The sequence below is a fragment of the Eurypyga helias genome, unplaced genomic scaffold (assembly GCF_000690775.1).
Source record: "Eurypyga helias isolate BGI_N326 unplaced genomic scaffold, ASM69077v1 scaffold11002, whole genome shotgun sequence".
NCBI lineage: Eukaryota > Metazoa > Chordata > Aves > Eurypygiformes > Eurypygidae > Eurypyga > Eurypyga helias.
Genome location: NW_010237865.1, coordinates 8,597 through 20,757, shown reverse-complemented (window position 1 = coordinate 20,757; position 12,161 = coordinate 8,597).

Below are 12,161 nucleotides of genomic sequence, written 5' to 3'. Positions count from 1 at the left end.
ACGCCTGCGCGGACGCCGCCAGGCAGCGGGGGCACAGCACGCATGCGCGGCAAGGGCGGCGTGTGCGGGCGCGGTGCTTTTTGTCTTTTCACGCGTTATTTCAATTAGACGTTATTTGGTATGGAGTTACACCCCAGCAGGAGGCTCCAGAAAAGGAGCATGGAACAGACTCACTTTTTCCGTGATCATAAAATCACCCCCAAAATGATGTTTATCATGTGGTTTATCAGACATTAAGACAGGGGCACAGTCCTCCAGCACCCGCCGCAAAATCAGTCACGGCAGCGTTGACCAAGCGGTGGTCCAAGGGAGGATGAGGCATTCCCATCCTCCTCCAGCTCCAACTGCGGCCTGGCCCAGGCCAAGTGCCACACTGCTGTGCGTCTGGCGAGTTCCTAACGCCGCAGCTTCTTCAGCGGTCATCCCTCGGTGGGAGAATCACAAGTACAGGACTGGAGACCGAAATCACAGAGCAGCCTTTAGAGGCGCCGGATATGTAACGTGCTCTCACCTGTAACGTAACCTAAGGACGGGCATGGATTTGTGCATTCCCTTGGCTCCGTCTGCTTTCTGCCCTTCAGTTCCTGCCACACCTTTTAATCCTGCTGTTACAGCTGTAGTTGTTGGCACACGCTTCACCCACACCCATCCACCTGCAATAACTCATGAACTCTCCCCTTAATCCTTCCTTAGATCCCTGGTTAAACGCTCTTTCGGACACAAAATTCCTGTGTGAGAATGCCTGCCACCTTACTCTTGGAGCAACCTGGTCTAGTGGAAAGTGTCCCTGCCCATGGCAGGGGGTTGGAACTGGATGATCTTTAAGGTCCCTTCCAACCCAAACCATTCTATGATTCTATGAACTACAGACAGAAGCTCCTGAAATGCAGGAAACCATTTTCCTTGATCTGAAACCAAATTTTGAGCAAGAGTGAAACAAATCAAAAAGTTGCAGTGTGCATGCTATCTCAAAATCACCAGGAACTTTGTCACAAAACTCAACAGAGGTAGGATCAAGCCCCCATAGAGATGCCAACAAGAAAACAACCCTTCATAGTTACCAAAACCGATCATGTTTTCTAAGTTCTAAATTGCATTTTCAACCAATGCTACTTTAAAGAGATCGTAGACTCATACACGTAGCTCACTGGATTGTATGTGAGGATAAATCCACAAAGCGAGAGCAAATCACACCAATTGAGAATGTCGCAATTCGGTTGGTTTGGTTTGGTTTTTTCCCTTCTTCCTTTATGTTTTCAGGAAACTGGGGAACTGCAAAGAAGTGACAGTCACTAAATGATGAGACAAACTTGAAAAAGAGGAAGCTGTTGCTACAAATGGGAAAATACCGTAGGCAATGTTACACCACTTCCTAGAAAGTGCAGTATTTTGAGTCACAATTTCTCTTGAATCCTCTTTCCAGAAAAGGTGAAGAGCCCAGCCTTCAAGGAATTAAGGAAACAATACACCATCCTATGAAATTAAGGGTATCTTAGAGATTCAAATGGCATTCAGGAGCTGAAAGAGATATTCAAAATGTAAACGGACAGCACGACATGACACCAGGAAGGAATATAGCACTAAGTTTTACAGAGCCAAAGCATTCATCTTAAAAGCTGCAATAAACATTCCAGCAGAGAGGAACCACGCTTGGACACAGTGCCTTTGTTCACCATGCCCGTCCATACCTAATTACTGACCACAAAAGCTGACCAAGGAGTTAGTTTTCATTTGGAAACTTTCATTTGAAAATTTACTTGTAAATTTTTGAGTTGAGTCTTGGGATGGGTATTTTCCAAATTCATTATGATGAAAGGTGCTACACACAAGAACACATACTGGCTGTTAAAAGTAAACATTTCAAAGTGGCAAGCTTTTTCCCCCACAAACAGTAACTTCACGCAGTTACTCAACGTTTTGCAAGTGGCATGAACTCTGCGACACGAACATTTATCCTCCTTCATTAGTGGGGATAAGGCTGCTAATCAGCTGAGCCTATCCTATTTATAAAAGAGCTGCAGTTACAGCAGCAGTTCAGCAGCGACCTTGGAAGCTCTGCTTGCTGGTCTGGATGAATGTAACAGATGGGTAGCACTCTTCCCTCCTCTACAGACTGAAGTGCCAAGAGAAACGGAAGAGTCATATATAACTTTTGAGCATGTCCTCCCTAACACCACGATCAGAACAGTGTCGCTCAGCACCCTAACCCAGGTTGTGCTTTCTTTCTCCCAGGGAAGACAAGGAGAAACGTTGGCAGTAATTGAGAGCTAAACATAAAACCATACTGCTTTCTTCTACTGAGGCTCTCAGTTCTGTGAAACATAATTTGACTGGCTTTAAGTTAACAGAAACGCCAAATTAATAAAACTGCTACTGCTTGTTTGACTGATTGCACGGAAAACTGTTGCCTGATAGAGGCTCTGCTCAGTCTCCGTCTACAACCCAAACCTACCTTCAGCAAAACGGTATTTCCTGAACAGGAAACAATTAACAAATTGTCTCTATTAACACCTAACAGGGTTGAAGAACATAGTTCTCACCTCAGACTTTATTTCAAACAGTCTCTGATGACTCAGAATTCCTGAGGAATCATGAGAAATAAAAATGTACCACAAATGGTGGCACATGAGCGTGACAAATAAGCAATTTATCAATGGTCACAAACTATAAAGCCACTGACATAAAGACAGAGAAATGTATGCCACAGCACTGCAGTCATTCAGGCTGATTACAAACACGTCCAATCTTTACGTAAATGTAATTATCCGAATTTTAAAGACTGAACAAGATTAATTGATTTGCACAAGGGTTAACGAATCTGTGGGACAGCTGAGAGAAGCAATCAGGAATGTTGGCACATAGCCCCACACTCAATCCACTTGACAATACCGATGATCTTTGATAATGTCAGGATAGGATTAAGAGCTGTTGGCAGCCAGAAAAGAAAACTTAGGTAATAGGGAGTGGAGAGATTCCAGAGAAATCTGACGTGTGAAGAGTAGTATCAAAATAGGCACCCAGGACTTACCTACGATCTCGCAGCGGGATAGAGAGGAGAGACAGACCTATGAGGAATGGCTTGGCATACAGTCTGGGGTGTTTTGGGAGGTGTTTCTGCCTCTTCCTGCATGACTAACGGAGTCTGGTTTTCTGCCTTCAAAACAGATAAAGGCAATTACTTCCCTCTTTATCAATCTTGTCAAGACTGTAGTCTCATGGATATAGGAAATGCCTCTTTGCATGTACCTGAGAAGCACGCAGTCCATATTTTATGGATTTCCAGTTGTTACCCAAATACAAGTAAGAATTAAAAACCAGGTCTACTTATTACATCATTTTACTGTTTGCAGGAAACTTGGTGATTCTTTTTAGGAAAGACCTTGATTCCTTTTAGGAAAGCAGCTTGATTAATTAAGAAATTTAAAAGCTTCTAGTTTCTTCAGTTTCCCAGGAGAAGACAGAATAAGGTGTTTGATAGGTAAGCACACTGCTGCAGCACTGAATTTCAAGCCAAGTTACTAGCTAGATCTGCATTCCAGAGGAATTAATAGTTTTCTGCAGGTTCCCTCTAAAGCCAAATACCCCTTCAACCTTTCCTAGGCTGAACTTTCACACTGACAAAGCCAACGTTGCCTGCAATTCCAAGCGGAGAGACTAAAGGGAACTCCAGGGAAAAACTTATCTTGGTTTTCTACTAAATACATTCACCCTGACTGGGGAAATCCGGGCAATTGCAGTTGCTACCTGCTCCCAAAGCCACCAGCGCTTCCAACATCTATGGCAAGAATATAGGGGAGATCTCAGAATCCAGCCCTATGCAATTCCAGCTCTCACTCAGTATTTTAAGGAAATTGGCTCACATGTATGTATCACCCAGGCTGTCATTGGAACACACCCCGTTACCGTAACAAACAGCTAATAGAGATTGAAATTGCAATTTCAGCTACTAGTTGGCTCTTGATAGCAGGGGGAGCTTGTTGTTCTGGGTCCTTTACTGCCAGAAAGCCCCTAAGTCAAATGAGTAAGATAAACACCTTATTGTATAACAGAGGAAGTTGGGTCACAAGCTTTCATAACTGCTCAAACTGAAAACAGCCTGATGGGCAGCAGCAAAAAAAAACAAACAACAACAGAATAAGATGGTTTGTTTACATTCAATTCCTCTCTGTTGTCACATGTTACCAGTCACATGGACATCTGGAGACCTTTGCGCAGCTATGGAGTGATTTTAAACAGGAAGAGATACAAGTTCAACAAGCAACACAGCCAACCAGCCAAACCCTGTCCATGTCACTAGAAAGGGTTAGCAAATGAAGGAATTATCACTGCAGGCTTTTCTTGCCTAAGTGCCGTACTGGTACGGAATATTAGGCTCCTGTTCCAAGAAGAATGTATACGGAAGACTCATTCTCATGTCTGGGTTACCACAACCAAACCGTATCACATACTGACTACAGTAAGCACCAAGTAGTGATACAATGCACCGCAAACATGAGCGTTCATCCCTGCGATGCAGCGGATGCCTGTCAGCTCATTACGAGGTAACACTTCAATGTCTGCTCTGAAAGGCAGTAGGAACCCAATTTGCAGCTTAGTCATTAACAAAGATTTCCTGGCAGCCCTAAGATACTCCAGTACTAAGTCCAAGAGTGTTGTCCACAATCAGCTGTTATTGGTATCTTCTTACTATATGGCTCTAAAGTCCTTGGAAGTAAGCGCTCCTTTGCAGTAGTTAGCTTATCAGACAGCATACTCTTTTACTAAAGCATTAAAAAAACAATAAAAGATGACAAACAAAAAACTCCACCCCAAACCCAGCCCCTGGATTAAAAAAAAAGTTACCCTTCCTCTTATTTTTTTTTCCTTGCAATTCATAGAATCATAGAATGGTTTGGGTTGGAAGGGACCTTAAAGATCATCTAGTTCCAACCCCCCTGCCATGGGCAGGGACACCTTCCACTAGACCAGGTTGCTCCAAGCCGCATCCAGCCTGGCCTTGGACACTCCCAGGGATGGGGCATCCACAGCTTCTCTGGGCAGCCTGTCCCAGTGCCTCACCACCCTCTCCGGGAAGGACTTCTTCCTGATATCTAATCTAAACCTCCCCACTGGCAATTGAAACCCATTACCCCTTGTCCTATCACTACAGGCCCTGGTAAAAAGTCCCCCCCAGCTTCCTTGTAGCCCCTTCAGGTACTGGAAGGGGCTATAAGGTCTCCCCAGAGCCTTCTCTTCTCCAGGCTGAACAAGCCCAATTCTTTCAGCCTTTTATTATAGGAGAGGTGCTCCAGCCCTCTGAGCATCCTCATGGCCTCCTCTGGACTCGCTCCAACAGTTGAAGCTCTTTGTTCCTTTGCCTTTTAGGTTTGTGCTGTCCTATGAGTTATCTAATAGCACAAGAAAGAATTCTAACCAGTGACTTTGTATTATCATAACACTTCTAAAATCTTGATGGAAGAACTTAAAAAGTGTGTGTCTGGATCCTGATTTGCTGCTGAGGGTCACATGAGGCAGCTTGCATTTCACCAAGAGGTGCGCCAAACTAAGGCCAATACGACACGAACTTGCAGAGACAGAATTAATGCTTGGAAAAAATGTATGCAAAGGGCAAACTTAACCATAAGTCTCAAAACTGAAACATATAAAAAACTGTCGGTGCAGCCAGTACAACACAAGCACAGAGGAAACCAGTCTGGAATCCAAAAGCTTCAGTGTATGATAGGATTAATCCTGAATATAAGCGTTACATCACACCCTTCTAACTGTCAAAAACAGAAATGAAAAGAGACTAGTCTCTGCCAACTGCTGGTTCATTTGCATCAGAATTCTCTATACCCCAGCATTATTAACATTCTTCTTTTCATGTATCCAACTCCCTTGTCTTTTGCAGATGCTCAGATCACAGATGCATTTGAAAACCTTCCCATTCAAAACCTTTGTTCTAATTGTCAGAAAGGGGATGAAGATATCCTTTTCCTTTGCACAAAAGGAAATACACCTGCCAAGTACCCCGTATTAAAAGGTATTAAAAGAACGGCCTGCTCTATAGTTAAATGATCTTTTTCTTCATAGAAAAGAGCAAGGTAATTTTTTCAGACAAAAGAATGACACACTCAAGAGAGCTACACCTGCATTTACAATAGCTTGGGTAAAATTAATGGTCCAGCTACCTCAGACAGAAGACATAAGAGTGAATGTCCCCAGTAAAACCTATCCCTTCCCTATGACATTTGCACTACATAAGTACCATATTTTGCATTATACATATAATGTATTATATTATATATATATAATGCAAAATAACATCCATGCCTATTGCCATCCCCCCTCAGACCTCTGTCTCCACCTCATTCCGCCATGTAACCATCTCTTCCTTAACGACTGTTTCTTTTTAAACCTAACAGATACATTTTAGTGTCCCATGTTTGCTGATTTCTTCCTCTACTGATGGAGAACAAGCTTTCCAGCATTTCCAGTTGAGGCACTGTTCCTCACTAACCTTTGAAGATTTCCAGGAAGCGCAGCCGATCCTGAATCACGCTTTCATTTCCTGTTTTGTCCCTTGAGTATTCGCCTGTTGTGAGACAGCAGGTTAGTTACTCAGAAAACGTGTCAGTAACCAGGTCAGCAACGCTATGTTTATAAGACTATTACTGGACAACTCCTAGTCATAGAAAATGGGACTTGTTGATACCTCAAGAGGTCATACACTCCTCTGCCCTGAGGCAGGATGAATTTTATCCATGTCTTGTCTAGCAAACATCTACCAAAATTGGTTCTTCAGGTTCACCAGTGACAGAAACACTACAGCAACCTGAGGCTGTACAGGTCAGTAACTATCACATCAATAAGCTTTCTCCAGTGCAAAAATTCCTCAATACATTCTCAACTCCTATTACTTTTTGCTCTATTCACCAGGAACGTAGGGAAAAAAAAACCCAACTCCATTAATTCCAGGGGCCTTCTCTGTCCTCCTTTCTTCAGACTGAAACACCTCTATTGTTTAACCAGTCCGTACATAGCAGGGTACCTGCATCTCTGGTATTTTCAGTGCTGTCTTGGGGACATTTCCCAATTTATCCATGCTTTCCCGCAGAACAGCACCTGAAATTGCAACCATGACACTGTCTGAGGAACTACCACTGAACAGAACAGAAACAAGGCTTGCAGAGATAATTCCACCTGTACAACCTGGTATGATGTCAGCCTGTTCTGCGGCCACGTGACACCGTTAACTCGTATTTAGCTAGGGATCACTTAAATTCTGGGATCTTGTCTGAAGCGCTGCTGCTTAATCTCCTGTTTGTATTTTTGCATTTTATTGTTTCTGTTAAGTGAATCAGTAATTTTTCCTACTGACTGTCACCTATTTTTTTCTGAATTATTTCTCTAATAGCCCTAATGGTTACGGATTTCACTGTCCTCCAACATATTTACAGTCCCGTTCAATCTCACATTATCGACCCAGAGTAAATGATGAAGGTTTCCCTCACATCTTTTGCAAGGTTAGTTTTAAAGCAACCGATTTCTTAAAACCATTTATTTGCTAAAAGCCCTAAAATGTAAAAGTATTTGAAATACATGAGAAATTCTCAAGCCAACAGTTTCCTTTTCAAACACTGGGAGCATCAGTCATTAGGCAGATCGACTTGCCACGCAGAACATTGTTGGGTACCAAAGTTGTGTCACTCACAACGACCACAGCAGAACGTGTGCTCATGGGCAGAGTAAACGCAGCGCTACCAGCATATTAACATGGCTGTAACTGCTTCCCCTTACACTGAGCCCGTGTGAGTGAATGCAGAACGCTAACACTGTACTCACATACAACAATTCTCATTCTTTACTTGCCCTGTGGCTTCCGATACCGGAGTTCCGACAGCGTGCAATCACCTCCCGCGGCTGGTCAAATAGTTCACGGGCTCAAGCACCGGTCAAGACTCTCCTCTGCGATGTGGGACTGTCACTGCAGGACAGAAGCAGGGGTCTCTGCCCCCGGGCAGGGATGCCCCAGGGTCTGTGACACAGGCAGTGGCAGAAGGTGCAATTGCTGTTGCTCCTGTCACACCTCCGCATCCTGCCCCAAACCTTGCGCAGAGCGCTAAATCCTGGAAACCTGCGGTGGAAGTTGCAGCAGTGTCCTCTAGTGTTCGTGAGAGCGCGGAGTTCTTAATTGAACTGGTTAATTACACTGAAAAGGTCCAGGGGTTCAAGCACAGAGGGTGAGCTTTTTAACGAAGCTCGGTAACGCGACGTACAGCACCTCTGGGACAGCGGGCTGGCCGTCAGCCAGCTCCAGCTCAGGTTGTGTCTTTCCCAGACACACTTCTACCTCCCTGCAAGGTTATTTTTAGGTCAGCCCAGAAAGGTTGGCCTCGCTATTCCTTCACACATTGGCTGTGAAGACTAAGAGTACAGTAGTATCTCCTCATCATACTTCACATCTATAAATTAATGTAGAAGATTCAGGAAAACAGCGTGTTTTGCCATGGCATCTAAGAGAGACCGAAGGATGCAGTAGCAGTCTCCTGTAGAACCTACAATACAGAGTTGTAACAGCATTCCCTAACTACAGCAGCTGTGTATCCCCAAACCACTGAGGAATACAAGAGTCTCTGGAAACATGCAGTGGAGCATATTTCCTGACATAAATCACGTTTTGGAAAAACAATGCTGGCCCGAGGGTTTGCTTGCCATCTTGCAGCAAAGCGGCATCTCACCGTGCACTTTAACATACCACACACTCCATAAAGTCACTAGTAACCAGTAAATTCCCAGTAGGTTTTGTATAATTGCTGGTTCCTTCTATTTTGGAGTAAAAATCTGTCCCACAGTTTAAGAGTTTGTTACGTATTTTTATTTCTCTACACAGAATAGTATCATGAGACCCATTGAAGTAATGTAAGTTTTAGCTCTATTTTAATACATGTCCATGAAATTAAGAAATACCCTTCACTAACCTTGACCTATGGCAAGACAGCATATAAAAACTCCCTGCTTTGGCAATTACATTAACAGTGTGAAGCTGCAGCGGGACCCAGACTTAATTGTACTGGCTTCTGCCTACAAAGTAATAGGCATCAAAACTCATAGCCAAAAAGCCTCTGATGAACTTCAGGGTCTTGGACCCTTCCATCTCCTCATTTTCTTTCATGAAAGACATCAACAAATTCATGCACCTTCTATAAATACCACATTGAACCAAAATTTAAATTTTCAACATAGATGACCAGAAATCAAACTACTTAAATATAAACAACACGATTGTTAATTATACGGGTACGACTACAAGGTCAGAAGTCAGACCCCAAACGTCACACGAGCCTAGGAAAAGCAGTATTTGGTGTTCACCTATGGCATAATCATCAGCTCCCAGCAGCTGAAGAGCCTGCACCTGACCACCGAGGCAAGCAAAGCCCCTAAATAATGCACAGCACTGCCGTGAATTAGTTCTTAATGCACATGCTGCCCAGATCACCAGGCGTTTTCAGTCAGCAGTTTCAGCAGCCACCTGAAGGATGGGACACAGATTACCATCACTCACAGACTGCTTCACCAATGGATCCTAAATAGCACTGGACTAATCATGAGCTGGCTTTGTGACATGGAAAAGGTGATGGGGAGGAAAAATCCCAAGTAACTTTCAGATGTGATACAGCTGCCCAGTTATATAACTTCTCAAAGAACCCAGACAATTATTTATGGTCTGGTGTTCATCCACAGAGCTGAATTTCCATACTGCAAAGTATTAAAACCTCTCAGACAATACCAAGAAAAACAGGGCTATCCTCTGAGTAGGAGGAATAGGCTCATAAATCCCCTTAGTATAATTGCAGAGGATGTCCTGTGAAGAACACAGCCAAATGCAGCTCAAGGATGATCTATCTCTACCAGAATATACTGTAAAATTAAGAGTATTTGCGCTTTATCTGGCTTACGCCCAAACGTACCACAGTTAACTTTGCCTCCAATGATATGAGGATGTCATGCTAATCCCATCCGACTCCGTTGCCATCATCTTTTGCTGCTCACTAGTGATCCTGCCTGGCAGAAAACGATGGCAACTGCCAAGAGTCATCAGCCCGAGCAAGCGGATGTCAGGCAGGAAGAGCGAACGCGAAGGAATACTCTGCTCGCTAACAGAGGGCGGCAGGTCGGGGAGCCAGCCTGCGCTCCAACCCGGCCGTTGCAGAAGAGTAAGGCACAAGCAGCTCCATGCTGCAGATTCCCTGCGTGCAAAACGCAGGAAGCTCCTTCCTCCTAGGAGCGTGATGAAATCTGCTGGGATGCGTTTGCCTTTTTAGCAGGAGACACATAGGCAGGCATCGCGTATGTTGACAGAGTAGTTCAAAAGGGCACGTGCAGGTTTGGCAAGGGATTTCTTCCTTTAAATCATGTTAAAAGTGGTTCAGGTAGAGGCTTCTCTGCAAGCATCGTGGCACCGCGATCGAGCTGCAAAAGAAAGCTACACTGCTACTGCTAGCCCTGCTGCTTGCCATCCTAAATGTAAACAAAGCAGTAAAGCTCTGAAATAATATATATTAACATAAGTTAAACTACTCAGAACCAACACGAGGACAAAGATTTTGAAGCTCTTGGCAGCTGTACTGCTAACCTCAACTGCACATTTTCCATCGGGTGTGCACCACAAATTTTAATTGATGCTGCTGGTTGAAGTGCAAAGCACTGACAGGATAATTGGGAATCCAAGGGCAAGGAGGATCCAGCTGCCACAGTGTACAGCAGGCCTAAGAGTTTTAATTCATGTTTTTAGTAGTGAACAAGCTGCTAGCCCTGTTAATGTGAGATCTACAGCATGGTGAGGAGCTTTCATTTTTACCAGGATCAGAGCTGAGGTCAGACGACTGCCTGGCTCCCATCTGGTATTTCTGGTTAAGTTATTCTTTGGATATAGGACTGTGACAAGCTTCAAAGAACGAGAATGATCCTTTTGCTTATGAAGGTTTAAGTTTCAATTCTGATAAGCTGTTCCTTGAAGTCTATCTGTAATTGCTCCATTTCCTGTCCCTGTGTCCGATGCTATCACTTGATTGAAAGCAGCCATGGGAGGAGGAACACAGAACCACTCAACAGAATCCTTTCTTAATTCCAACATCACTTTTTAAACTGCCACCAGCCTGGCCAATGCAGTGCACTCGGTTTCCTCCACACCAAGTTTCCTTAGCTCTTTGGCTTTCCTTTTAAATTCAGTAATACCTGACTAGCCTGGGCAATTCTTTCACATTACTTGACAGAGAGAACTTGGGGCAAGATCTGACTTTTCAGAATGCAGTGGATTAAACACACACCTGATGCAAGTAGCAGATGAAATATAGAACTGTCCAGTTAAGTGATGCAGTCAGCCTTGGAAAAGCCCCCAGATCTCTCATTAGGGCAAACTGGTGTCCATCACTTCCACAGCTGTCACTCCTTGAGTACTTACTGCTCATTCAAGACCTCAGATCCCCACTAAGTGAAGAACAGGAGCTGTTCAACAGTTAAACAGCTCCTCTGCACTACAAGAAAACTTGGAAGGGCCTAAAGGGAAGGTGGAACTGGTGCTCAGTGTCTCACCTTATGGCTTGTCCCTTCACCTGTGTTTTGTTGTTTTCAGACGGAAGAAACCAGGGTGAAAGGAATGAACAAACACACGTGCTTGTTACCTACGAAGTACAGCCCATGTCAGAGGTTCTACAGATGCCAGTGGTCTCTACTTCTCTGAAATATAACTGTCTGGGAACTCCCGCAGCTTCTTGTATGATTCCATTTAAATAATCTGTCAGTGCCACTACGCAGAGAGCAAAGGCACTCCCCTATTTAACTGCAGGAGAGGGACTCCTCTGGCTGGTTGTGAAAACAAACACATCCCTAGTTACCTGGTTCCCGATGTACGGAAGGACAACGGAGACAGCAGCTTTAGGGTAAGACAGGCAGACTTCAAGGCAAGTAACCACCAGATCAAAGGGGTTAGACACGTAGCAGCTCAGCAGTATTCCTAACTTCACATCATGGGTTTGCAACACCTGTGTAGGTCTGCAGACCATCTTAAAGCAAAGCAGTGACAAAGCTTGAGTAATGGGAAATGTCAGATGTTGTCTACCACTCACTCCAAGTCTTGTCTTGTTCTTCCCAGCGTATTATGTACCAGCTTCAGGCAGCCA